This window comes from Enhydra lutris, unplaced genomic scaffold (genome assembly GCF_002288905.1).
Source record: "Enhydra lutris kenyoni isolate GAN:26980312 unplaced genomic scaffold, ASM228890v2 scaffoldscaffold16, whole genome shotgun sequence".
NCBI lineage: Eukaryota > Metazoa > Chordata > Mammalia > Carnivora > Mustelidae > Enhydra > Enhydra lutris.
The window spans coordinates 30,214,630-30,242,425 of record NW_019154100.1 but is presented as its reverse complement, the minus strand read 5'-3'; positions in this window follow the sequence as shown (position 1 = coordinate 30,242,425).

Sequence of the window (27,796 nt, the reverse complement as noted above, 5' to 3'; positions counted from 1 at the left end):
TGTGTCCTGCAGTGTAATGTCCCCTGTTCCTCAGGGCCTGACACTTCAGGGAGTATCTACTATGTGTGTCGCCTGCATTCTGCTGTTGAGTCTTGGCCTGTTTCTCCTTCAGTCCAGTTGTTTGCAGAGACTCTCTTTGCCTATTGAGAGCAGTGTTTAGTCCCCAGGATGGGTGGGGTACATTTTAACAAGGTGTGGGTGGTCTGCTTGTGAAACTAAGTATACCCCCACTGCCACTGCAACTGTGGTCCTGCAAAATGCACAAGTCCTAGAGATGTGGTGTTGGCAGGATTTGCACAGTTCTTCTGTGGGAGAGTCCCGCAGTGCCTAGACCGAAGTGAGCATGACTGGAAAGGATGGATCCCTGATGCATGGGGGGCAGGGTTTGGGGCAGTGTAAAGAGTTTTGTTGAGGTGCTGCTTTCTGCATGTGGCCATTGTTTATGCTGAGGTGCATGGGAGGGAAATAATGCCTGCCAGCTCATTTGTTCCTAGAGGGGTCTCCCAGTGGTGATCCCTGTCTCTCAGGGCCACACTCTGAGATAAGCAAATCACTCTCCCTCTCATCTGGTCTGCACCCAGCATTTGTCAGACTGCTGTGTCTGTGCTGTATCTGCATAGACTGTCAAGGAATCTCTTTAAGGATAAGGATTCTACTTCCTAACCCCTCCAGGCTCTCCCAGAGCTGAGCCTGCAGATTTTTAGTATTCTAGGCTTTAAATCCTGCTGGTTGAAAGAACTCATGAAACTGTCCCCTCTGGCTATAACATCAAAGGCAGATGTTATAGGGATTCATTCTCCCTGTTTATGGGCTCTCTGGTGTGATAGATAGTCTGTTTTCTACCCTTCTCCATGCCACTAGCTTCCTCCCCACCACAGATGGCTATGGTCCATTTTGCTCCCAGACTGCATCTTTACCCTTCCTACCTTCTTTGATGTGGCCTCTTCTCAACCTTTAGTTGTGAAGTTTGTTCTGCCAGTCTTCAGATTATTTGGGGGGGTCATTTAGGCTGCTGTGAGTGTTATCTAGTTGTAGGCATGGGACAGGCCAAGCTTAAGGTCCTCCTCCACCACCTTCCCCAACAACAATTGTTAAAAGGAAAAAAGCTCACAATATTTATTTCACCTTTGATCAGGTATGGTGCCTTTGTTGAAAATAAATTGACTATATAACGTGAGGCTATTTCTGTGATCTCTATTCTGTTCAAGTAATGCATCTATCGACCTTTATGCCAATATCACACTTTCTTGATTACTATTGCTTTAGAGTAAGTCTTGAAGTCAGATAACATACATTTTCCACCTTTCCTTCTTTTTCAGAATTGTTTTTAACTATTCCAGGTCCTTTCCATTTCTGTGTAAATTTTAAAATTGACTTCTCAGTTAAAAAAAATACCTGCTGAGGGGCGCCTGGGTGGGTCAGTGGGTTAAGCCTCTGCCTTTGGCTCAGGTCATGATCCCAGAGTCCTGGGATCGAGCCCGGCATTGGGCTCTCTGCTCAGCAGGGAACCTGCTTCCCTTCCTCTCTCTGCCTGCCTCTCTGCCTACTTGTGATCTCTGTCTGTCAAATAAATAAATAAAATCTTAAAAAAAAAATACCTGCTGAGATTGTGATTCCATAGGTCAATTTCAGGGAAATTGATGGCTTAACAATATAGGCTTTGAATGTCTTTTGTTAAATTTTTTTTTTTAAGATTTTTATTTCTTCATTTAACAGAGAGAGATCACAAGTATGCAGAGAGGCAGGCAGAGAGAGAGGGGGAATCAGGCTTCCTGCTGAGCAGAGAGCCCAATGTGGGGCTCGATGCCAGGACCCTGAGATTATAACCTGAGCCAAAGGCAGAGGCCTAACCCGCTGAGCCACCCAGACACGCCTCTTTTGTTAAATTTATTTTTAAGTATTTTGCTTGTTAACTCTGAGTGTTATTTTGTTTTCCGGTGGTTTGTTGCTAGTGATCTTTCATTTACTAATTTTAGTAGTTGGGTTTTTAGGTGTCTTTTCTTTTTTTTTTTTTTTTTTTTTTTTGTAGATTCCTTGGGATTTTCTACATTAACAATCATGTGATTTGTATATAGAATCAGTTTTACTTATTCCTTTCCAATCTTTATGCTTTTTTTTTTTTTACTTGCCTAGCTGTATAATCTACGTCATCTTGTATAACCTTGCTCATAACATTCCAATATTCTTCTCTAAATACATGCAAGGTCTGGAGTAAAATCCTATATTTCACTCCTGATATCAGTAATTAGGTTTTTTTTTTCTCTTGCTGTCTTTTTTTCCTTGATCAGTCTTGCTAAATGTTTACCAATTTATCAATTTTTCAAACATCTAACTTTTGACTTTGTTAATGTTCTCTGTTGTTTTGTCCATGCTCTATTCCATTGATTTCTACTTTATAGTTTTTTCCTTTTACTTAATTTGGGTTTAAATTGCTCTTCTTTTTCTAGCTTCTCAAGGTAGAAACTTAGATAATTTCTTGTAAACCTTTTTCTTTTCTTAAAAAAACCTTTAAAATTATAGATTTGCCCTTTAGTTGAATCCCAAAATTTTGGATACATTGTGTTTTCATTTTCATGTAGTTTAAAATGCTTTCTAATTCCCTGTGTGATTTCTTCTTTGACCCATTAGTTATCAAGAAGAGTGTTGTTTATGGCACATAGATGGCTCAGTTGGTTAAGCACCTGTCTTCAGCTCAGGTCATGATCCCAGGGTCCTGGGACAGAGCCCCACAGCACGCTCCCTGCTCAATGGGGAGCCTGCTTCTCCCTCTCCCTCCACACCTCCCCCTCCTCCTACTCATACTCTCTCTCTCTCTCTTCACTAACTCTCTCTCTCTCTCTCTCTCAAATAAATAAAATCTTTAAAGAAAAAAAGAATGGAATTCATTCCTAAATATTTGAAACCAAATAAGTTATTTCCAAATATTCAAAAACTTTAAGCATATACTGTTATTTTTATTGTTGCTTTCTAGCTTAATTCCCATGTAGTCAGAGAAAAGCATTTGAAATTTATTGACTTCAGTAAATTTTGTGACCCAGCATATGGCAGTACCTTGGTGAATGCTCCATGAATACTTAAAAAAAATATTTACTATGCAGTTGTTGTGCCTAGTGTTTTATAAGGGTCAGTTAGAAAGGTGGTTGATAGATTACTACTTTTTTGTCTAGTTCTATCAATAACTGAGAGAGGATGTTAAAATCTCTGATAGTGAATTTGTCTCTTTCTACCTTTCATTCTGTCATGTTTGCTTCATGTATTTTGACTTTATTAGGTATATACACATTTAAAATTGTTACATCTTTTTGCCGAATGACACTTTTGTTATTATGAAATGTTCATCTTCATCTCTAAATATACATCTTATCTTTAAAACTAAGTGGTCTCATATTAGTATAGCCATTCAAGCTTTTTTATGATCAGTGCCAAGGGCTTTTGGGTGCTGAGTCCTCCTGCCATAAGCCATGTGAGTGGACCACCTAGGAGTCATGCCTTCCAGCCCCAGTCCAGCCTTCAGATGACTGCAGCCCCAGTCAAGGTCTTGCACCTAACCTTATGGACAGCCCTGATCCAGAACCATCTAGCTGGACTGCTTCCAATTTTCTGACATATAGAAACTGTGAGATAATGTTTTTGGCTTTTTAAGCTGCCAGGTTTGGGGGTAATATGTTACACAGCAACGGATAACTAATACAGGGTTCTTCCCTGAACTGGTTGTACAGTCCCTTCTCTTGAGAAATGAGTGACCAGACTGCTGACCTTCAAGGGACCTTTTGAGGCTTTGACAGTGATTGCCACTACAGTGAGAATAATATCCTCCCTGAATCTCCTTACAACAGAAAAGCTAGGCACCTGTCATATTCAATAAACATTTACCCCTTTACCTAAGAAGCAGAAAACTCCATAGCTTGATTTTCTGGGTCTTTTTCCCTTAGGTCCAGGCTGCTACAGCAGAGGCTAAACACAGAGGTGCCCTGAGGAAGATTCTAAATCCAGAGTAACTGAACCTGGCCTGTGACCCACATGGTCTGGCTTCCAGAATTCTCTGGCACTGACTCTCCTTTCTGGACCCTGAACCATTAACAAAGTTTTGCCTCGACTTCTAGCCTCCCTTAGCAAAGATTTGTTTCAGCTTCTATTCTCCAACAACAAGGAGGTAATTTCCCTTGAAACCTTAGTGATACCAGTGGCTAAGGCAGGATAATTTATTGTAAGTTTAATTTCTGTTTTGATTTCACTGACATGGAAGCATTGGGAGGAAAGAGAACGGTTTCTCTTCCCTTCCCTCTTTGACCCCCAAGGCATAGGTAAGGGAAGATTAAACCTTCTAAAACCGTTAAATTAGGAGTCAGGGGAAGATACCCACTTAGGGGCTTGGACAGTGAGAAGCAGAAGCAACTGGAGTAGCAAGATGGATCCAGAAGAAATGTTCCCAAATACCATGTGGTCATAGTGCCAGAGTCTCAGTGAGTGGTGGTTACTCTGGCACCCCTAGGAGGGCTGGACCCAAGTGCTGGCAGTCGTCACCTTTGAAAGAATTCCTTTGCTCCAGCTTGGCACAAAAGTGACCATACTGTTGGCCTTCAAGGTACATCCGAGGATTTGGACAGGGAATGTCACAGTGGTAAGATTGTGTCCCCCTGAAACTTTTGTAATGCTTAAGAGCCCTGGCACCCATCACATAGTTATTCAGTAAACATTTACCAAGCACCTACTATGTGCCAGCCATTGTTCTAGGCACTGGAGGAACAGCAATGTACAAAACCTCCTATTCACAAGGAGCTTATATTCTTTGGGACCAAGCAGGCGATATAAAAATAAGCTGTTACGGGCCACCTGGGTGGCTCAATCAGTTAAGCATCCAATTCTTGATTTCAGCTCAGGTCATGATCTCAGGGTTGTGAGGTTGGGCTCTGTGTTGAGCCCGGAGTCGTCTTGAGATTCTCTGCCTTTTCCTCTCCATCTGCCCCTACCCCTCCTCATTCTCTCTCTCCCTCTCCCTCTCTCTAAAATAAAATAAGTAAAATGTTTGAAGAAAATAAGCTGGTTAATAAATAGTTTCAGATAGCGGTAAGGACTCTAAAAATAATAAAGCAGGGAGGGGTGCCTAGGTAGCTCAGTCAGTAAAGTGTCCAACTCTTAATTTCAACTCAGGTCATGATCTCAGAGTTGTGAGATCAAGCCCCACATCAGGCTCCATGCTGGGTGTGGAGCCTGCTTGAGATTCTGTCTCTCTCTCTCTCTCCTTCCCTCTCTAAAAAGAAAATAATAATAACAACAATAACAACAATAACAATAATAATAAAGTGAGAAATTTGGTAAAGCATGACATGAGATGGGGCTAGTCTTTAGATAGGTGGTCAGGCCTCTTCAAGGAGGCAACTTTTGATCTAGGATATAGAGATAACAAGATATCAAGAAGATTTGCAGTTATGCCATGTGCAAAGGCCCCGAGGTAGGAACCTACTTGGCTTGCATAAAGAATAGTAGAAAAACCCATGTGTCTGGAATGTTGTTAATGACAAGGAGAAAGATATGAAATAAGATCAGAGAAGTCTGCGAAGTCCAAATCGTATAGATCTTGTAGATCATGATAAAAAAATGTTAATTATTTTCATCTGCAGTGGGGAGTTGCTGAAGCATTTTAAGCAGGGGAGTAAATGGTCTGACACCTGTTTTAAGATGGTCATTCTGGCTATTTGTGGACATTGGGCTGGAATGAGACAAGAATGGGGACAGGGAAAGCAGTTAAGAGGTTTTTCTAACTCCCAGTTAAACTTCTGGGTCAGAGGAACAACAGTGGACATGCTGAGATGGGCTGGTTTCAGAAAGTACCTGGAAGGTAAAGCAAATCAGACATGCTGATGGATTTGTTGTGTTAGAGGAAGAAGGAGCGTCAGAAAAGAAAATCACAAAGATGGACTTGTGGATATTGGGAGCCTGAGCAAATGGCTAGATTGTGGTGTCATTTCCTGGTATGGAGAAAAGTGGGGAGAATCAGCCTCCTTGCCTCAGAGGAAAGGGGTTCGTAAAACAGTATATGAATTAGACCTAACAAAGAATATGGTGAGGGAAGGCAGGAGAAGAAGATGGATAAAGTAGAGACAGACGCTGCATGCAGTTAAGGGACTTGCCTTCTGTTAGTGTTTGGCTTTCTGGGAAGGAGGAGGCAAAGTCATTTGTTGCCTGCAAGGGGAATTATTCCTTGGCTATGATGTTGGGGAGGGTGGGGACAGTCTGGAAAAGCCCTCGTGAAGAACTGAAGAGCAACCTGCTGGGGAGGAGTCACCCAACTGAGCGTGGAGACAATTCTGAGTCAAATTTTGTCCCCTGAAAAAGCGTGCTGTAGCTTAACCTCTGGTACCTCTATATGACACGAGCAAGTTCTGGGTGGACCCAGAACATCTTTTGTTCAACAAGTCTTATCTATCTTCACCACCTGCACTAAATGCCCCCAGTGGAGTTGTAGTCAGTATCGGAGAGCGGACTCCTATGTTAGACTCCAAGATGCAGACACCATTCAGGATTAAGTGCACCAGGATTTTAGTAGGGAAAATGAAGTAGGGAGGAATCAGGGAGGCCAGGAGAACCACCAGATCATGGTGCCAGTCCAACACGAGTGAAGGCGATGGAGTAACAGCAGAGTGTAGCATCCTAGCCTGCCACGTAGTCTCAGGAAGCTTCAGCAAAGCCGTAGGGGAGTTCTGGAACCCAGTTGACAACACGAGAGCCCCCTGTACTCATAGGAACCATCTGCCGTGGTGTGGGGGCTGCACTCGGTCACTGGCAGGGAGCAGCCTACCGAGGGCCTGCCTCCGCACCAGCACTAGCATAGGTTTCCAAGGACGACAGTTGGGGTCACTCAGTCAGTGACACTCCCCGAAGTAAAGAGTTCTAGGAGTCATATTCTCATGATGCTCCCCGCTCATCAGATCAACATTTAACCCAGGTTTAGGTTTATTTTTGTCTTGTCCCTTCTGGATCCTTTGAGTTCCAGCCAGTGCAACATGATTAAATTTGCCACACGCTACTTCCCAGTCCAGCCTAGAAGAACTCCCATGTGCTGTCCTCCATGCCCTTTCCTGTCTGTTGGCTGGATGTTTGTGTCCACATGTTAAAGATGGCAGACCCTGGTCCCTGAGTGACTATGTGACCAGAGCCCATTGCTGCCCCCGCCTTTTCCTGTTAAGCTGTTTGAACCATTGACATGAGTGAAAAGTAAATTTCTATTGAACTTGAGGTATGATATGTTCTGGTCTATTTGTTAGAGCAGTAAGCTTGCCTGAGCTGCTCTACTGCCATAGGCCAGCTATGAGAAAGGTGGTAAAGATACCCAGGACACAGGAGAAGGAGGGAGAGAGTGAAGACAGCATTTGATTTACAGAAGTTCTGTTAATACATGACTTTTTAGGACTGTGAAGTTGGGCTGTGCTGGGATCACTCACACAGGCTGATGGGGAATTATCCCAAGTGAATGGACTGACAGGTGATCTGGGTACACTTCTCTGGGCCAGTATCTCTCCAGCTTTCTCATGTGCCTACTTGGAGTGAGGTACATATCTCTCTCTTTTGACTTCTTCTCCTGCCATTTGTTCTCCAAGCTAAGGTTTGTGTAGGAGTCCCAGGAGCCCCACTCCACTTTTCTTCCAGTCCATGCCTCTAGAATTCTAAGAATTCTAGAATTCCAGACCTTGGTGTGGGAGGGAGGAGGCTCGTGTCTAATCCCATCTTCTCCCCTAACTCTCTCTGTGGCCTTCAATAAGGCCTTTTCCCTCTCTGGCTTCAGCCTTCCTTTCTGAACAACAAAGGGGACTGGACCCGCTGACGTCTGGCCCCTTCCCGCTCTTATTATGGGTTTATGAAATTGTGACTTCAGGGAACAAATCCCTAAGAAGTGGAAGGAGAGCTGGTTTGCTTCTGTCCAGCAGAGGGGAGCAGTTCCCCACAAACCAGCACTCAGGCAGGGAGTCATCTGTGTCCACCCTGTAGGCCCAGCCTTCAGAGGCTTTCAGAGCACAAAGGAGCCAGAGTTCTGGGCATGAGAGACCCTACCCCAAGATGGTAAGCACAGGGAAGGTCTTCTCAGCCCTATGAGAAGTCATTCGGGCTGTGCCTCTCCTGCAGAGAGAGGTGGGTCAGTCAGTAAATATTAGTGGGGCTCTGGCTTTGCCAGTTTGATGGGAAGGAGGAAGCTTATGTAAACTAGAAAGACAAGACAGGCAAAAACAGACAAACAAAAGGCTCCCCAAAGCTAGGTGTTACTCCTAGATTGACAAGTCCCAGCAGAATGGGATTTCACACTTCGGGTTGTGGTTTGAACTATGCCCCTCCAAAAGACCAGGCCACCTCAGAATGTGACCTTATTTGGAACAAGGGGGTCAGTGCAAATATAATGACTTGAGTTTATATGGGAGTAGGGTGGACCCTTATTCCAATATGACCAGTGTCCTTATAAAATGAAGGGAATTTGGACACAGACATAGACACAAAGGGAAGACGGAGGCAGAGGTTGGAATCATGCTGCCAGAAGCCAGGTGACACCCGCAGCTGCCAGAAGCTGGAAGACACTCCCCTGGAACCTTCTGGAGGAGCAGGGCCCTGCCAACACTTCAGCTCCAGACCCGGGAGACGATACATTTGTGTTAAGTCACCCAGCTTGGGGAACTTTGTTACAGCAGTCCCAGCAAACCCCCGTGTTCTCAGGATAAAGCCCAGTGTCCCTGTGGCGTGCCTCCCAGCCTCACTGCCCACGCACCGTATGATCCAGCCTTACTAACTCACAAGAGGGATGGCCATCCACCTTTGGCCTCTTCACATATTCATACCTGGAATGTTTTCTTTCATCTCCATTTCCCCGTTATACCTAGCATATGCCTTCTACTGGGAAGGGTTCTTGAATACAAACAAGATCCCATTCAGGCTGGCCTGAGTGACAGCACATGTGTTAGGGGGACAGCAGGAGCCTGGAGGCCAGGCTCAAGAATGAAACACCTCTGGATGGCCAAGAAGCAGAGGCTGGGATATCAGTTAGGACTTGCAGTTGTCTGTAAGTCACAGAGACATGAAAAACAGACACAGAACAACACAGCGCTCTTTTTCAGCCATCTACAAAGAAGCTCAAAGATGAGAAATCCAGGGCAGACTCAAGACTTGAGGATGTTGGGGCTGACTTCTCTGATGGTTGATGAAGGACTAAGTGATATAGGAAAGAGAGGAGGTTTTGAGGCCAATGGCTAAGAGGAATTCCTGAGACATCTTTGGTGCGAAAAGGTGATTTTATTAAAGCACAGGGATAGGAGCTGTGGGCAGAAAGAGCTGCGCTGGGGTCATGAGGAGTGGCCCATTCATTATATACTTTCAAATTGGGAGGGGGTTAGGGATAGCCTAAGTCTCTAAGGAATTTTGGAAGCAAGGTTTCCAGGACCTTGAGGTGGCTAGCTATTGTTGGGAAAAGGTCATTTATTACCCTCTCATAAAACCTTAGGGGAACCTGGGTGGCTCACCTGGTTAGGCAACTGCCTTCGTTTCGGGTCATGATTCCGATATTCTGGGATCAAGCCCCATATCGGGCTCCCTGCTCTGTGGGGGAGCCTGCTTCTCCCTCTCCCCCTGCCTACCGCTCCCGCTGGTTGTGCTCTCTCTCTCTCTGTCAGATAAATAAAATCCTTTTTTAAAAAAATCCTTAGTCATGAGACCCTTCAGTTGTCTATCAGTGGGCCATATACTTGGGGGATGATTGCTAACATGTATCTCGAGGGTTTAGAGATAAAGGAAATTTCTAAAAGAGTTTTTATATGTTAAAGTAGACTTACAGGATTCTGGGGGGTCAGGCTAAGATTGCTTTTGCCCTTAACAAAGTATTAACATAAAGGCAGCTGTGTTGCTAGAGGAAGGTCACTCTGCCTATTTCAAGGACTTGTCAGTGGGCAAGTAAGGAAAGTTAATACTTTTTCTTCAGCCTTTGTTTCCCACATCACCAAGCTTTAGGCCCATGTCTTAGGCGGAAAGGATAAGGAAGCAGGACCAGAACATGGGCTAGCACAGCTGCCTCCCTCCTCAGGGGCCCTCGCAGAAGCCACATGCAACAGCCTCTGACATCTCACTGACAAGGCAGAAGGGGAGGGGAGGAATCCGGCATGAGAGCAGAGGGGGATGCTGGCTAAAGAGAAGCACTTTAAATCACCCAGGGGCAGATGAAAGGAAATTCTTTGATGTTACTCCATAGTTTACCTGCCTGGAAGAAAAGGGTGAAAAGATCTGTTTAGCTGGAAAGGTATCTCTGCCATCTCAAGATCAGCCTGGCTGGCCAGATGCCAAAGTGCATTTAGCTCACTGTGATTTGTTCCTCCTGAAGACAGCAGGAGGAGAAATCACTCTCTCAGCCCCATGGCAACCAGACCGCCCTCTCCTGTAACAGGAGAAGTGGCGAGTGCACCCCTGCAGGCGCTGATCCATTAGCGCCAGGCCGTGTGCTGAGTGGTTGGAATGCAGAGATGCATCCGCTGAAGCTTCCTCACTCCGTGGGAGCCCACAGGCTGGCAGAGGAGACAGTTGTGCACAGCCAGCAGCATATACCAAGTAATCCGTAAAGGGGGCGGACGCAGTGCTGCCTGATCAGCTCCCTGGGATCTTCTCCAAAGAGCTGAGTTTGACTTGAACTGGACAGAGTTGGTCAGGAGCAGGAGCTGGGGAAGCTGGAGGGCTGTGGCACGTTTGGAGAAAAACAGGGGTGGCCAGAGCCCAGGACTCCCGAGGGTGCTGGAGACAGAGAGCGCTCCACTGTTCTCACTCCAGTCAGCCCCAGCCTAGGGCCCAATCCAGGGGCTGGTTTCCAGCCTTTTTTTTTTTTTTCCTTTTACCCCTTCCCTCTTTTATTTTACTTTATTTTTTTAAGATTTTATTTATTTAAAAAGAGAGAGAGAGTGTACCACTGGGAAGGAGAGGGAGAGAGAATCTGAAGTAGACTCTGCACTGAGCTCAGAGCCCTACACTGGGCTCGATCCCACAACCATGAGACCATGAACTGAGCTGAAACCAAGAGTCAAATGCTTAACCAACTGAGCCACCCCTCCCTTCTTTTTAAAAAATCCTCTCATGATATCACAGTGATCACGATGGCATGATACCAGCTTCTCTACCTTCTTTCTGGCTGCCCTTCCTCTTCTTATTTCCTCCCTCGCCTGCTTAAATTCTGACTGTCTTCAGTCTGCACTGCCTCTGGACGTATTAGAAACCTCTCCATCTCTATTTTTCCTTGCGTATTGGTCTCATTTTCTTCTACCACAAGATTAGCCCTCTACACATGTTTGGGAACGTGGTACCACAAGATTAGCCCTCTACACGTGTTTGGGAACATGGCACCAAGAACCCCAGTGTGGCAAACATTATGGAAATATGTTTCCCCCATCTCCGTCTATTGATCCTGGAGAGTGATTCTGATTGGCACTGGTTGGGTCATATGCCTGCCCTGGAGCCCATCACTGTATCATAGGGATGGGGTGGTACAGTTCATGATGAGGGAAATCAGCCTCCATGACTGGCCCCATCAGAGTCACATGGAATGAGTGAAAGGCATTTTCCAAAGGCAAGTGTGTCCGTCAGGGCTCTGGTCAGGAGACAGAAACTACACGATGTTAACAGGGAGAGTTGAATATAAATGATTATTAGCGATAACAGGGGCTTAACCACCAAGGGGTAAAGAGAGCTCTAAACAATACAGGAACCAATGAAAACAAAATGTGGTATATATGTGCTGTAGAATATTATTCCAGCACAGAAGGAGGGAAATTCTGACCTACACCATAGCACGGATGAACCTTGAAAACAGTATGCTAAGCAAACTCAGAAAAATACAAAAGGACAAATACTACATGATTCTGCTTCCACGAGACCCCTGGAAAAGGCAAGTTCATAGTGACGGAAAGTAGAATAGAGGTTACCAGGGCCTGGGGACAGGAAATGGGGATGGACTTTCAGTTTGGGATGATGGAGAAGTTCTGGAAATAGATAGTGGTGATGGTTACCCAACATTGTGAGTGTACTTAATACCACTGAATTGTACACTTAAAAGTGGTTACAGTGATCGATTTTATTTATGTAGATTTTACCACAATTTTTGAAAGTCCACAAGCGCCGTGGATAGAGTAGCTGGCACTAATCTCGCACTGAAGCAGAAGACCCAAGGAAGAAAGCACCTTGGGAAGGGGTTCCCCCGCTGAGCGTCAGACCGCCCCTGGAGAGACACTCTGGGGCCCTTCTCCCTCACACACAAAGGTACAGTTTAAAGAGGCACAGGTCATTGCACTGGTGCTTTGTTGTTTGACTTGGATCACCATTACATCAGTTTGGTTAAGGAACATGAATGGGGGAGAGGGGCGCCTTGGTGCCTCAGGGGGTTAAAGCCTCTGCCTTCAGCTCAGGTCATGATCTCAAGGTCCTAGAATCGAGCCCCGCATCGGGCTCTCTGCTTGGCGAGGAGTCTGCTTCCCTTCCTCTCTCCACCTGCCTCTCTGCCTGCTTGTCATCTCTATCTGTCAAATAAATAAATAAAATCTTTTAAAAAAAAAAAAGGAACATGAACAGGTCTCTGACTGCCACACCTGGCCTCCCCCAAGACCATTTGGGCTTCAAGAGAAGCATGTAAATTTATATCAGTCAGGTAGAAAGAAGGTTGTCCCAGTTGGGTGTCTGAACAATGTAAGGGGACATTCAGGAGCATGTCTGCCAGTGCTATTGGAGCATCAGGCCCAAAGGAGTACTTCAGAAACGGCCGTGACCTTGTGAGTTTTCCTATTTCCACAGTGTGCAGGCAGGGATGAGTGACCCACAGGAGGCCAGGTGGGAGAAGTAGGGGCCGCCAGGCCCAGGCAGACTGTGTGACTGCGCCATGTTTTGTGGACGAGAATGCAGTCATTGCACCCCTGCACTCACAGCTCAGCCCCTCCGGGGTCCAAGGCGTGTCCCTCTGAGGCACTGGAGGCATGGCTCTCCCTCTATCCCACAGAATTGGCACAAGCCATTCTAGTGCCTGTACCGTCATCTTTCATTCATTCATCCCCACCACATTCCCACACCTTCTGTCCAGAAGGGACAAGTGCAAGAGTGACAAGGGCATTTTTATAGAATTTACAGAAACCTACTATAGAGCTGGGTGGGTTACCACAGGAGGCTTCAGTGAGCAGGGCTCTCAACCAAGTGGCCATTATCTTTGTGATCTAGGACCATCTCAGGACAACAGGAAAATCCAGGTAGCTGAAAAGCAATTAAGTTTGTGTCCTCTCACTCCATTTTTGGGTCCCTTTCTTGCTTTTAAGAGAGAGGGTAAGAGGGAAGAGCATCATGGCCAGGAATGGTCAGAGTAGAATCCCAATTTTTCAAAATAGGCTTATATGGCTTACCAACCCTCTTGTCCTGATGATTACTCAGGAAGCGCGAGGGAGAGATGATCCCACGCTAGGCACGGCACATTGAGGGGCCGGTACTCAGCTTGGAGCTGCTGTAACAAAATACCACAGCCTGGGTGCCTTAGACAATAGACGTTTACTTTCTCACCCTTCCAGAGGCTGGAAGCCCACCCACCATCCAGGTGCTGGCAAATTCATGTTCTGGTAAGAGCCCTGTCCCTGGCTTGCAGGGCACCACTCTCTCCCCGTGTGCTCACATGGCCTTCAGTATTATCCATGGTCTGGTGTCTCTTCCTCTTTTTGTAAGGACACCAGTTCTACTGGGTCAGAGCCCCATATATGACCTCACTGAACCTTAATTATACCCCTAATGACCCTGTCTCCTAATACAATCACGTTGGGGCTTAGGGCTGCAACCTGTGAATTTAGGGGGGAACACAGTTACTGAATGGTTTTCCCCCCGGTAACAGTAACCCAGCTGAAGAGGAGGTGACGGGTAAATTTAGATGTCTGGGAGTTAAGTGTAAAGGAGACTGTTCCAGTGCTGGATAGTGCCACATGCCTGCGGATGACAAGAGCATGAGAAGACCACAATATACCTTGACAGTGGGCCACGTCTTGGGTGGCCTTTGCATTATCAGTCACAGGTTTCCATAGGTATTGAAAGCAGCGCAGTTTTGTTTCAAAGGCCGGAAGAGCCCACATTGGTTATGGAGCTGCTGTATTCCTCCGTGCCTAGAACAGTACCCGGCACATCACGTATGCCCAGCATATTCATAGTCATTGGGCTTCTTTGCCTATTTCATTCTTTTAAACTCTTTTATTTCCATTTTATTTTGCTGAGTTTTCGTTATTGCAACCTTCTGTGTCCTTAATATTTTCAGCAGTGTTTTTTTCTCCCTTGGGCTATTTTCTGTTTTTATTTTCTTTTTCCACTTTTTTCCTGGGCTCATGTTTCACCTCCTGATGTCTTACCATCTTACCATCTTTGTACTCTTTCTTCTTAGAGGCAATCCCTTCATCAAGTCTTTAAATGCCTGCAGTTTGGGGCACCTGGGTGGCTCAGTGGGTTAAGCCTCTGCCTTCAGCTCAGGCCTGCTTCCCCCTTTTCTTTTCTTTTTTTAAATTAATTAATTAATTAATTAATTTGTTTGGCAGACAGAGATCACAAGTAGGCAGAGAGGCAGGCAGAGAGAGGGGAGGGGGAGAAGCAGGCTCCCTGCTGAGCAGAGAGCCCGATTCGGGGCTCGATCCCAGAACCCTAGGATCATGACCTGAGCTGAAGGCAGAGGCTTAACCCACTGAGCCACCCAGGCATCCCCTGCTTCCCCCTTTTCTCTCTGCCTGCCTCTCTGCCTACTTATGATCTCTCTCTCTCTCTGTCAAATAAATAGATAAAATCTTAAAAAACAAAGAAATTAAATAAATGCCTGCAGGTCTTTGGCTACGGCTTTTGTCTGGCAGCATTTTCCTGGGAAGCGTTTCACATCTGCCACTTGCTTTTCCTTTCCCTTTCCTGCGCCTGGAGAGATCCTTTGCATTTTCCTTTTGATGAATCATCTTTGAACAAGCAGAGTTTTCCCCAGACCAGCTCTTTGCAGGAACATAGTGTGGGAGGGGTCAGAGCAATGCTCCTCACTAGCTGGAATTTTCCTCACCACCCAGGCTTTACCCATGAGCTTGATCAACCTTCACTTCTCAGCTTAGGCATGTCTGGGCAAGTTTGGCAACCAGAGATGCTGGCCTCTGCCAAGGAGATTTGCCTGATTTGATTTTCGTTTATTTATTCATTTGTTGCCTGAATGATGAGAGAAGAAATTTATGTCCCAGTGCCTGGGAGCAGAGAGAGGGTGGAAAGACAGGGTGTCTGCAGTCACCCTCACGAGGACCATTGTAGCAGTCTGGAGAGAGCTGCTGCAGGATGCAGAAGTCAGAGCGCTCTGCTTTGGGGCCAGATGATCTTGTGAGAGGCCACAGCATGGCAGAGAATGTCAGCACTTCTCCCACTCCTGCCAGGATCAGGGGCTCAGGAACAGGGGCCGAGAGGAACTCAGGCCTGCTTTGACATCACGTGAACCGATATCTTGGGTTACAGAGGACAGAAGCCAGCCTGACCAACATGGGCAAGCATCCGAGCTTTTCTTTATCCTTCCACCTTCTCCACGTTTCCTCTGCCGCCATCAACATGAGGACCACCCTCTGCACATCTTACCACCCCTGGCCGCCTCCTACTCCTGGACCCAAGCTTGGCCTACCACCTTTTAAGACCTAGTTAGGAGTCTAAATGTTTGAACATCTTCATCAAAGAGGAACCTATTGTAGATCACAGGATCAAAGGAGGAACTGAAAGTACCGGGCTCTGTACAGATGGGGCCCTGCCTCAGGTGGCTCAGCCGGAATCCTTTTTGGACTTCCCCTGAGATTCAGATTCCTGGACAGAGAGTCTTACGTTTATCAATAATGTGAGAAAAGAACTAAAATACACCAGCCGCCATGGGCTAATGTCATCTTTTTTGCATTTGCTCATGTCGAAGAAACACCAATACAGTATCATGCTGGAGCCTGTCCTCCCCAGAGATTGCCTGACCATATCACGTATTCAGTTAAGATCAAAAGAACCAAATGATTGCAATGGCCAAACTTTTTTTTTTTTTTTTAAGATTTTATTTATTTGAGAAAGAGAGAGACAGTACATGAGCACAATCGGCGGGGAGGGGCAGAGGGAGAGGGAGAAGCAAACTCCCCACTGAGCAGGGAGACCCACATAGGGCTCAATCCCAGGACCCCGAGATCATGACCTGAGCCCAAGGCAGACGCTTAACCAATTGAGCCACCCAGGCATCCCAGCAATGGCCAAACTTAATCATCAACAACCCTGTATCTTTACATGGGTAAAAACCAACCAATCACTCTTTTCACTATGGGTGTCAAGTTAAAATATGATATTTCTTTGGAAACGTCTGTTTCCTTTTATAATCCTTATATAATCTAGGTTACCGTGGTCCTTGGTTCTTCATTTATCTCCTAAAAAGATTTGATCTCAACTCAGTCCCATCCATATCACCTACTGGCATGAGTTGTGTGGAGCTCAGATGAAAGGCTTCCTGACGGCCTGCCTAAACCCAACTCAGCATTCAAGAGAAATTCTAATGGGGAGAATTTGGAGAGGACTAAATCTGGGGAGGATTCAATTAAATCGATAAAAGGATTACTTGGACCTAAGTAAGAAAAAGGAATTCATGGAGAAGAAAAAGATGTTTCATTACACAAAGAAATTAAAACCTGAAGCAGTTACCATTGAGATTTTTGTTCAGGAAATGAGTATCGACTACCTGCTGGGTCCCAAATGGCGTATTTCATGCTAACGGTACCCAAACAGAGAAGACCTGGGCCCAGAGCCCACTGAGCAGTGGAGACAGTATTTGCATGTTTCCATGAATCATCAGGAACCGGGATCCACAACAACAACAAAAAATTATAACAACAATGCATACTTATTGAAGAGAATTTGGGAAACAAAGAAGAAATTTAAAATGGTCTCTGATGCTGCCAGCAGAAATAATCACTGTTAATGTTTTTTGTAAATGTATGTGGTTATAATAAACACTGACATTGATTAAACGCGTTCCACGGGCTAGACTCTCCTTTCATCACTAGCCCTATGAAGTGGGTACCATCATCGTTGTTATTTTACTGATGAGGAAACAGGTTTTGAGGTTAATCTGCTCAAAATCCTATGGCTAGGAATTGGCAGAGGTAGAACTAATTCCAGACTCATCTTGTCTTCTTCTCAAGCTCTCAAACAGCCCAGGGACCAGAAGGACCCAGCAACTAAGGCTTTGTCATCAGAGGGGCAAGGTACTTCTGAACAGCTCACGGCTGCCCCTCAGATCTGACTTGGAGGGGACTAATGCCCAATTCCTGTGGAGAGACCAGGGCTGAACTAGCTGTACTGTCTAAAAATAAAAACAAAACAAACCAGAAAATCTTGGTCTCTTTGGGAACTCTTTAGCAGAGGAAAGGACAGAAAAGAACTGTTTGGCACACTCTGGGAGGAAGGTACCATGAAGCCCAATGTAGTGCTGCCACCTGGTGGGATTAGTGGTATAGGACACCGTGTCCCACAAGACCAGCCCTGAAAACACTCCCTGGGAGGAGGAGAAGTTAATTGGAAAGAACTTTGCAAGAAGTTGGAAGTCTTGCATTAGGGGGTAGGGACAAGAGTTATAATTGCTAATGTCACGCCCTTGCCCTCCCCATATCCTGACAGGAGATGAAGAAACTCAGATTATGTATATTTTCCTATAATCATAAAGAATGTTTTCTTCGATACTTTATTATAATGAAATTACCTCTGATATTCACACACCTTAAGTACTTAGTAGATCTACTACTAGATCATTGTCAGGAGTTAGCGGACTGGTACAGAGTAAGGGGTCAGAAGTCCCATCTGGAGGCGCCTGGATGGCACAGCTGGTAGAGCATGCCACCCTTGATCTCGGGGTTGTGAGTTTGAGCCCCATGTTAGGTATAGAGACTACTTTAAAAACAACAAGGCCAAACAGTGTGCCATGTGTTGGGTTTGTCCATTTCCCCCTGCCTGGGATGAGAGGCTCTTAATCACTAAGGTACTAATGAGAGCAGAACGCCCTCCTGCCCAATCACTGGTGTATATTGATGACCTGACTCACTTGTCCTTGGGAGTCCCTTTTTGAACATGACCTAGAGGATTATTATGATCATTGTTTTACATCTCCTTTCATTAGACAAAATACGTTTAAAATATAAAGAGATGTACATCAAAACCAAGAAAGTTTTGGTTTCCTGGGTCTTCTGTCAAAGACAGATGAAAAGTCCCATGAAGGACGTCTGTGGGGTTAGATATATTGTAGGACACAAGCACAGAACCTCAGGTTCAGGGGCAGACTTCAAGGAGTCTACAGAACCCCCCAAATATTAGGCAAAATGGAATTTGTCTGAAAATGTATGTTTTTTCCCTGGGGAGAAAATCAAGAGCTTTTATCAGCTTCTGCAAATGATATATACCCAAAGAAGAGGTTCAGAATCATGGCTGGCAACCCCTCAGAGGGTCCCTCAAATCATGGGGTTCTCTAATGTTGGCAACATCACATGCACTACTGTTAGGAATTATCTGAATTATTAGCTTTAGATAAGTGAGTGATGATGCTGGTCAGGCAGACTTTCATCCTTTTCTCCTTTAGACCCGCAGACCCAACTAAAGAGAGAGTCCGTGTGAAAGGGTACTGGGCAACAATAAGGGGACCTCCCCCTCCTGGTTCTGAGTTTGGCTCTGCCCTATAAAAGTTTGGTAGCTTTGGGCACTTAATGCCCCTGGCTCTCATTTTCCTTAACTGAATAGTAAAAGCATGTTATGATATAATTTTTAAGTTCTTTTGCATTATTAAAATTCAATGATTTAGGAGAATGGCTTTTAAACTTATTTAGCTTTAAACCCCATCCTAGGTTTCTGAAGATTCCCTTGGGTCACTGCAAAGATTTGATTTAAATTTGGAAGTCCTAGAGGCTCCAAAGAGCACAGTTTGAAAATTACTGTCTCTGGATAATTATGTGAGTCATTGAGTTGATACATGAAGAGGAAACTAACATTCTTGAAGAAGATTTTTCCAAAAAGTTGTGTTTAAATTGAACTGGGATGACCTAGTAAGATTTCCTATTGATTTAAATTAGATCTAGAATGAGGATCCCCTGGGTCTTTCCTTTCCAATTGAATTTCTGATTGATAATCAATTAGCAGAGTCTTCTCATTTAGCATTTTACATTTTTTTTGCTTTCCAGACTGCCACATATCTAATGAAAGAAAACACTTAAAGATTATTGGGTTTAAATGCAGTTCTGGAAGAAGCAAATTTAATCAATGGCAGAAAATCAGAAGAATGGTCATTGTCTCTGGGAGGAAGGGTGAGGGTGAGGATTTGCTGGGAAGAAATGACGGAACATTTGTGGGTGATTTGGGGTTATACATTGGTCAAAACATAATGGATATTCACTTAAGATTTTTTTCATTTCACTGAATTTAAATTTCACATTTAAAACATGTGAATACAGGGTCACCTGTGTGGCTCAGTCAGTTGAGCGTCTGCCTTCAGCTCCAATCATGATCCTGGGGTCCTGAGATCGAGCCCTGCGTCAGGCTCCCTACTTCGTGGAGGGCCAGCTTCTCCCTCTCCCCACTGCTCATGCTCTCTCTCACTCTCTCTTGCTCTCTCTCAGGTAAATAAATAAAATCTTAAAAAAGAGAGGGGGAGAAAATCCTGTCACTTGCTATTATAAGGATGAGCCTTAAGGACACATGCTAAGTGACATAAGCCAGTCTCAAAAAGGTCTTGTTCAGATGTAGCCTTACAGCATCTGCTCATGGCAAAATGACCATCTCTGATTTTTGCAACCAGGTACTTAACCTAGCAAGCTCATCTAGGTGAGGACACTACGTTAAGTGAGGATCTGGCAGGAAGAGTTGACTCACTCAAACAAGGTAACTGAGGAGAGTTTAATGAAGGGACCATTAACAGATATGTAAACAGGTTCGGGGAGTGGCCCCCCTCCACCTGGACCCCACTGAAGTCCCCACCCTTTATATGAACTTATACCCCAGCCTTCTCTCTGCTCCATCCTAGTTCAGGTGGCCCATCTTTAGTCCCTCTGGGTGTGGAGGTGTGGGCTCTGCCAGTGGTTGGCAGTCCCAGTGAGCAGGAAACATACCTGGGGAACTTTTAAAATACATTGGTGTCTGGCCCTACCCCCAGAAGTTCTAATTTAATGGGTCTCGGGGGCAGCCTGGTGCTATTTAAAAGCTCTTGGGAGATTCCAGCAAGCCCACACCAATTATTTCTGACTCTCAGGGGTGTAGAACTGGGTACTTCTTCAAATCTCCCCAGTATAGCCAGAGCCAAGAAGCTCTGTTCTGTTTCTATCAAGATCTGTTGCTTTGGCATAAACTTGGGGATCAGTTGTCATCAGACCTTCCTTTCAAAGTGGATTTCAGAAGTAAAATAAATAATTCAGTTTGAAAACTAAGCATTGATTAATTTCATCCTAATAACACTATTTGGGGCATTGTCAGTATCTCTGGCCAGAGCAGAGTCAAAAACAAGGGAATAGAGAAAAGCAACATCCATATATGCACAGTAGCCAAAAGGCAGAAACACCCTAAGTGTTCACCGACAAGCAAATGGATAAGCAGAGCGTGATATGTGCATAAATGGAATACTACTCAGCCTTGAAAAGGAAGGAGAATCTGACACACACTACAAAATGGATGAGCCTTGAGGACACTGCGCTAAGTGACATAAACCAGCCACAGAAGGACAAATACTCTTTGACTCCACTTACATGAGGGCATCACCAAATGCCTAGGGACAAAATAGAAGAGTGGTGGCCAGGGGCTGGGGAGAGGGGAAAATGGGGGAATTGTTCAATGGGCATAGAGTCTCAGTATTGTAATATAAAAGGAGTTCTAAAGATTGGTTGCACAGCAATGTATTTAATGCCACACCTAAAAATGATTAGGATGTTAAATTTATCTGTACATTATCACAATTTAAGAACTTTTTTAAAGCAGGAATATTTAAATAGTTCACATTGTTAATTTTCATCTGTACATTATCACAATTTAAGAACTTTTTTAAAGCAGGAATATTTAAATAGTTCACATTGTTAATTTTCATCTGTACATTATCACAATTTAAGAACTTTTTTAAAGCAGGAATATTTAAATAGTTCACATTGTACCTTCGTACACACAGACGAGAAAAACACCTCAGTCTTCCTCCTGCTCCAGCCCCTGGGCTTGCTCAGGATACTGGGAAAGCAAATCTTACCATCTTCCTTCTTAATCTGGCCTGGTGGAATCTGAACTCACTGGAAAAGATAAACAACACAGACTCCTGCTAATTCACCATGTGGTCAGTGAGGGTGTCCAGAGTGAGGGGCTCAGCTGTCCAGAAGCAAGCCAACAAGGACTCCATCATGGATGGGACCACCTGGGGCAGGGCTCAATAGAGGAGGAAGAGAAAAGTGGGAGTAAAACTTCTCTGCGTAGTAAGGTAGAAGGAAGCAGGTGTCATTTCCACACATACTGCTGTACGAAAGTGTTCTTTGCTGACGTGGATTCCCCACTGGACTGTCTCTGAGCAGTGCGTATCCTGTAAGCTGCATATGAGGGCTTCTGGCCAAGAGTCACCCGCAGCGGGGCTGGAGGATCCCAGGGGAAAGGAGGCACCGTGAGGTCACCTGGCCCCAGGTGATGAAGTTTTAGAATATAAGTGAGGTTCAGTGGGGTGAGGTCCAGAGCTGACAACCAAGAAAGAATTCTTGAGATGTCTTTGGTGCAAAATGGTGGTTTATTAAAGCATGGGGACAGGACCTCATGGCCAGAAAGAGCTGCTGCCCCATGACCCCAAGGAGTGGTTGGTTATATACTCAGGAGCTGGGGAGGTGAGGACAAAGAGGGTGATCAGAAGGGCTGTCAATATGGTAAAGAAGACTGTCAGGATACTGGAACCCTGGTTATTGTCCAGCCAAGCTGTGTTTTGTTTGTTTGTTTTCTCTAATGAGGTACTAACATGAGGACAGTTGGGAGTTTCCTGGTGGAATGTGACATTCCTACTATCACACATCCTTGTCAATGAGCTTTAGGTTTAGAAGAAATTAAACTTGATTTACATTTCCTTCCATCTCAGCCTCCCTCAATTTTATGGAGGGGAGGCCAATGTTAGGGCTTTAGGAACTGAGTTATGGGTTTCTGGAAGTTAGCCTGTTGTAAATCACTAGGACATTTGTAAACTGAGGGAGGTTCTTGTCCTTCGGGACTGTGATCTCTATTAGTGAACCATTTGCTCTTCCTGTAGGGCAGCCAGCAGTTCCTGAGGAATGTCACAGATGTCACAAGGGGGGTGGGGGTAGGGTGCCAGCTTCTGTTCTGTTCTTAGCTAGGCTTTTGCTCCCACATCACAGGGAAGAGAGCTCGAAGGGTCTGAGAGATGGGGAGCAAGCCTACCCTGGGCTCTTCTGTTGGAGCTCTTTGGCGACCAGATTCTAAACTAAACTCACCCCCCAGGGAAAGGGATTGCTGTGGTTTCCTGTGTTCCACTGAGTTGTTCAGAGCAACACCGGGCTGTGAATGCTTCCCTGGGTGGCCTACAGAACCGAAGAGGAGGGTTCAATCTGAGAAACCCAAAGTGAGGCTAGAGCCCACTATGCCCATGAGAGGACTCTTATACAGCATTTGACATTTTCCCCCTTTTTAAAATTTACTTATTTTTATTTTTAAAACATTTTTATTTGGGGCACCTGGGTGGCTCAGTGGGTTAAAGCCTCTGCCTTCGGCTCAGATCATGACCCCAGGGCCCCGCATCAGGCTATCTGCTCGGCGGGGAGCCCGCTTCCTCCTCTGTCTCTGCCTGCCTCTCTGCCTACTTGTGATCTCGGTCTGTCAAATAAATGAATAAATAAATCTTTTAAAAAAAATAGCTATGGCTTTCAAGAAGAACCCTGGTCTTGCTCAAAAAATAATTAAAAAAAAACATTTTTATTTATTTATTTGACAGAGCACAAGCAGGGGTAGCATCAGAGGGAGAGGGAGAAGCAGGCTCCCTGCTCAGCAGGGAGCCAGAAGTGGGGCTCAATCCCAGGACCCTGAGATCATGACACGACCCAAAAGCAGATGCTTAACCGACTGAGCCACCCAGGCCCACCTCGGTTTCCTCTTTTGATTCTAGGAATAATAGTTAACATCTAGTTTTCAGACACTTTTTCTGCTGTGAAAATCGACAAAGACCAACCAAATGAGATCATTTATTCGGGGCTTGCTACAGCAAAGGAGTCAGCCTCCATCACACATTTTGGCAGAGACTCAAAGGCAGGCAGAGAAGTGGGAAAGCTTTATCACAGAACGAGGGAAGGGCTTCGGCCGCCCCGACTGGAGGCTGTTGGCATGTGCAAGCTGTGGGCCACTAACTAGAAGTGGGGTATATTTTGTGAGGGGTCAGGAATGTATATTTGCTTTCTATGGAAAAATGAGGGGCAAGAATTAGGGAGGCTGTCAGTTATTAATAAAGTGCTGACCCTTTGGACCTGATTGTTCCAGGGGTTATCGCTTGACTTCCGGGACTGGTTTTTGTAGAGAGAGGTCTGACTTCTACAAAGACATAGAGAGTAGATTGGCTCCCTGGGCTGGTTGCTGCAGGGGATAGGTTAGAGGTCTCTCGGTATATGTGGTCTGGTCATTGTCCATTTGTATAATCAGTCTTTCACTGCCCAACTTTGAAGTGTCTCGGCCCAACAGTCTAGTGATGGTGGATCGCAGGAATCCGAAAGGCTGGGCAACCATAGCAAGTGCAGTTTTCTTTGCTTCCCCTCCACTCAGGCCAGTGTGGCAATAGCCATATCAGATCAAGGGGACCAGGGAGCCACAAGCTCCAGGTGTGGCCACTACCGAGGCCATAAGCAAGGAGTGGCAGGTAACCACAGGGAAGCCCCCTCCACAGTGTGAACTGGCTCAGGAGTCACGTGAGAACCCTTTCCCAAATCTGTAAGAGGAAGGTCAACTTGACAACAGAAGGAAGCACTCCAGTTCCCCTGTGTGTAGCAGATAAGGGAATTCCCAGAGAGCGCAACCCTTTGATAAAATCCCTAGTACCCCTGAGTTGTTATTTCACAGTTTGCCCTTGAAAGTGATGTCAAGCGGCACCTGGGTGACTCAGTGTATTAAGTGTCTGCCTGTTCAGCTCAGGTCATGATCCCAGAGTCCTGGGATGGAGTCCCGTATCAGGCTCCTTGCTCAGAGGGGGAGCGTCTCCCTCTCCCGCTCCCCCCTGCTTGTGCTCTCTCTCTGTCAAATAAATAAAAATCCTTAAAAAAGAAGAAGAAAAATCTACATAAAAAAAGAAAAAGAAACTGATGTCAATCAATCAATCTGTCCTAGCATCAAATTTATAAATAGCCTCTTTGCCGCCCCTCTCCCACCATCGGCTGGGCCCACGCTCTAACTAGAAATCTTCAGAGGTGTCTCTGAGAATCATTCTCAGGGGCCTAAACCCCTAATATTTGGTTTATGATTCTCATATGGCTTCTGGATTACTGTATGGTTTGCTGTATTCATGTTTACTTCTATTTTATTTTATTTTATTTTATTCATTTATTTGACAGACAGAGATCACAAGTAGGCAGAGAAGCAGGCAGACAGAGAGGGGGAGAAGCAGGCTCCCACCGAGCAGAGAGCCCAATGTGGGGCTCGATCCCAGAACCCCGGGTCCATGACCTGAGCCAAAGGCAGAGGCTTTAACCCACTGAGCCACCCAGGCGCCCCATGTTTACTTCTCTTAATGTCCTCCAGAATATAAGCTGTCTTCACCACCTGCGGTGCTGGTGCAGGCTTGCAAAATCACCGACTGGTCCGTGTCTCTGTGATGGATGACACATTTCTTCTCCCAGTATGTACTGAGATGCTTTTTCCTGCCAAAGAAGAAGAGAGGTACTGGAGGACACAAAGACAGGACAGCCACTGCCCACTGGCCTCAGGGTGTGAGAAAAGCAGCCAAGTAATTAAAGACAATGTAGTAAGTGCCAAGCAAAAGAATGGAATAAAGTAGCATGGGAACACAAATAAAGAAGTGACTGGCTTTGACGGGTAAATTAGGTCTCACAGAAGACTTAACTGTTTGAAGGGTGAGTGGAGGTTTTCCATGCAGGAAAGGAGTAAGACCTTCAAGTGGAGGGAGAGGTTTGGGAATGCGGAGTAGCCAGCATCTGGCAACGGCGGATGGGTGGATGAGGGCTGGTGGAGATGGAGCTGCTCATGTCCACAGGGACCACACCGTGAAGGGTCTTGTTTGCCATATTTTTTTTTTGAGATTTTTATTTATTTATTTGTCAGAGAGAGAGAGAGCACAAACAGGGGAAGTGGCAGGCAGAGGGAGAAGCAGGCTTCCCTGCCCAGGGAGCCCACCGACCCTGTGATGGCAACCTGAGTCCAGGGCAGACGCTTAACTGACTGAGCCACCCAGGTGTCCCTTGTTAGCCATTTTTCTAAGGCATTGGAATTTCATTCTAGTGGCAACATGGAGTCTAGGCAGGCTGCTAAGCAGAGAAATGTCAAACATCTGTGTTCTGTTATAATTTTGGTATCTGTGTGGCAGATGGCTGCAGATGCCCGGTTAAGAGACTGTAGACTCTGGGGGTGCCTGGGTGGCTCAGTGGGTTAAAGCCTCTGCCTTCGGCTCAGGTCATGATCCCAGGGTCCTGGGATCGGAGCCCTGCATCGGGCTCTCTGCTCCGAGGGGAGCCTGCTTCCTCCCGTCTCTCTCTCTGCCTGCTTCTCTGCCTACCTGTGATCTCCATCTGTTAAATAAATAAATAAAATCTTAAAAAAAAAAAGAGAGAGAGAGAGAGATCGAGACTGCAGACTCTGGGGCACCTGGGTGTCTCAGTCAGTTGGGCGTCTGCCTTCGTTTGGCTCAGGTTATGATACTGGAGTCGGGGAATTGAGCCCCGCAGCAGGCTCCCTACTCAACAGGAAATCAGCTTCTCCCACTGCCCCTCCCCCCACTCATGTTCTACCTCACCCTCTTACTCTCTCTCTCTCAAATAAACACAATTTTAAAAAAGAGAGAGAGATTGAGCCTGCAGATTGTAAGGGCCCCGAACTAGGACAAATGATGAGGGTAGAAAGGGAGATTGGGTTTAAGAGGTATTAAGAAAGCAGAATTAGTGGGACTTGGGAAGATGATATAGTTTTGAAATGTTGGTGAGGTCCAGAGCCCACAGCCAAGAAAGAATTCTTGCAACCCCTTTGGTGCAAAGAGGTGATTTTATGAAAGCATGGGGACAGGATGTGGGCAGAAGAGCTGCACTGGGGTTGTGAGGAATGGCTGATTATATACTTGGGGGGAGTTGGAGGTAAGGAAAAAGGGAGTTTTTAAAAAGGACTTTGATATGCTAAAGAAGACTGTTGGCATCCTGCAGGCCTTGTTGTTGTGAAGCTAAGGTTGTTTTCCCTTCTAGCAAGGATTTAATATTAAGACCATCAGGAGCTTCCTGGAGGGACACTATACTCTGCCTGTTTCAAGTATTTGTCCGAGCACTGCAGGTTATAAGGACATTTCCTACATTTCCTGCTGCCTTTGTTTCCCACATTAGAGAGAGTGAAATAGAAAATTGGGGGTGCTAGGCTTTTAGCTTAGACACCCAGATTCGTGGTAAGGAATTGAGAGGTTCAGTCCTGGGGCGCCTGGGTGGCTCAGTTGGTTAACAGGGTCTGCCTTCACCTCCAGTCATGATCTCGGGGTCCTGGGATTGAGCCCTGCATCAGGCTCCCAGGACAGCAGGTAGCCTGCTTCTCCCTGTCTCCCTGCTGCTCCCCCTGCTTGTGCTCTCTAGCTCTCTCTGTCAAATAAAATAAATGAAATCTTAAAAACAATAATAATAATTGAGAGATTCAGTCCTGGCTTGCGATGGACATGCCCAGGGAAGCGTACCAGTGGCCATGACAGAGGAGAGCACACCATGTGCATGCCATAGCCGAAATCACAAGGCATCTCTGAAAAATCTGTAAATCACTGAAAATCCCTTCTGCTCCTGAGGTGCAAACAGCTCTCCTTGGTAGTCTTCGGGCAGTCAGCTTGCGGAAAGGCAAAAGGGAAGTCTAACGATATCCCCTCCTGTGTGGTGTTTGCTTTGATACACCCTGCCCTGCCTTTGTTCCATTATGGTCTGGGCTTGATTGGTCTCTCGAATGTAGGAATAAATATTCACTGTGAGAAATGTCTCTCAATTATGCCTTGATAGTTACTTCTGGAATCTCCATCGAGATCAGCCCACCTTTGTTCTCCACTGGAGCCTATATGTGGCATCTCTTCTGGACACCTTGAATTGATGCTGAATTGTCTCCCCTGAGCCCCTCTGGTGGGCCTCTTTGGGTAGCCATTAAGATTTGTGACTCTTGCCTGCTTAACCCAGTTTCTGAACAATTCTGGCTCCACAGGAGCTGGTTTTTTGTTGTCGTTGTTTTTTCCATTGGTGGAAGAAAAGCTGGTGGTTAAACCTTGATTATCTGATCTCTGTCAAGTGGCAAATGACTGGGAGCCTGGTGTCTCTGTCCTTTTTTGTTCCTGTTTTTCTTGAAGATTCTATTTGGGAAACTGGTATGTATGTCTTGAGATCACAAGACAATGGTTTAATCAAGCACTTGCTACCCTCAACTATGAAGTTGAAAATTCAGTTATGTCATATTCAACACAATTGACTTATTGTATTGTCTGACTATTAATAGGATCCTTTGTATTCTTTGTCTTATGCTCTGTATTTAGTTTTGCCAGTTCTCTGAATATCTATAAATTTAAAAAGCCTTGCTCCTCTTT